The sequence below is a fragment of the Vombatus ursinus genome, unplaced genomic scaffold (assembly GCF_900497805.2).
Source record: "Vombatus ursinus unplaced genomic scaffold, bare-nosed wombat genome assembly UNPS02014832.1, whole genome shotgun sequence".
NCBI classification, from domain to species: domain Eukaryota; kingdom Metazoa; phylum Chordata; class Mammalia; order Diprotodontia; family Vombatidae; genus Vombatus; species Vombatus ursinus.
In genome coordinates this window covers 18357923-18358869 of record NW_020954610.1, presented here as the reverse complement: position 1 = coordinate 18358869, position 947 = coordinate 18357923, and positions in this window count along the sequence as shown.

The following is a 947-nucleotide window of genomic DNA, read 5'->3' as shown; positions in this document are numbered from 1 at the left end:
CGGTTTTCTTTGCTAATGCACACAGGGAGCTGGGGGTTTTTTTCTCTCAAAGGAAAAGACAGAGTTTTTCCCTTCGGTACAGTAAACCCCAGATCTGGAAGGCAGTTAGGTGGTATAAGCTAGTGATGTCAAACTTAAATAGATATGGGGCCCCCTACACCATACCTAAGGCTCCCTGTAGGGGGCACATTGACTTAGAAAACCATATATTAACCTTATCTGTTTTATTACATTTTTATTTTGTTAAATATTTTCCAATTGCATTTTAAAAATCATTTTTAAAAATTTTCAGTTCCATATTCTCTACCCCACCACCCTTTCTCCCATCCATTGAAAAGGCAAGAATTACAGTAGGTTTGGGTAACATTCAGGAGTGTTGTGGGTCTTACGTGGACTGCAGGCTGTGTGTTTGACATATCTAGGTAAAAGCTAGAGATCTGGACTTAGAGGAAAGAAGACCAGAGTTTAAATCCTGCTTCAGATGCTTCTTAGAAGCAAATTGTACAACCTCAGTTTCTTTTTTTTTTTGTTAATCTATTTATTTTTAGTTTTCAACATTCACTTCCACAAGATTTTGAGTTCCAAATTTTCTCCCCACCTTGTCCCTCCCCCCACTCCAAAATGACATGCATTCTGAATACCCCTTCTCCTAATCTGCCGTCCCTTCTATCTCTCCCCCTCTTCTCTTATCCCCTTCCCCTTCAATTTTCCTGTAGGGCAGGATAGATTTCTATATCCCATCTCCTGTATATCTTATTTCCCAGTTGCATGTGAAATCAATTTTTTTTAACTTTTGTTTTTGAAACTTTGGATTCCAATTTTCTCCGTTCCTCCCTCCCCCCACCTCATTGAGAAGGCAAACAACTTGATACAGGTTATGCATGTATAGTCATGCAAAACACTTCCATAGTAGTCATGTTATGAAAGACTAAGTATATTTCCCTTAA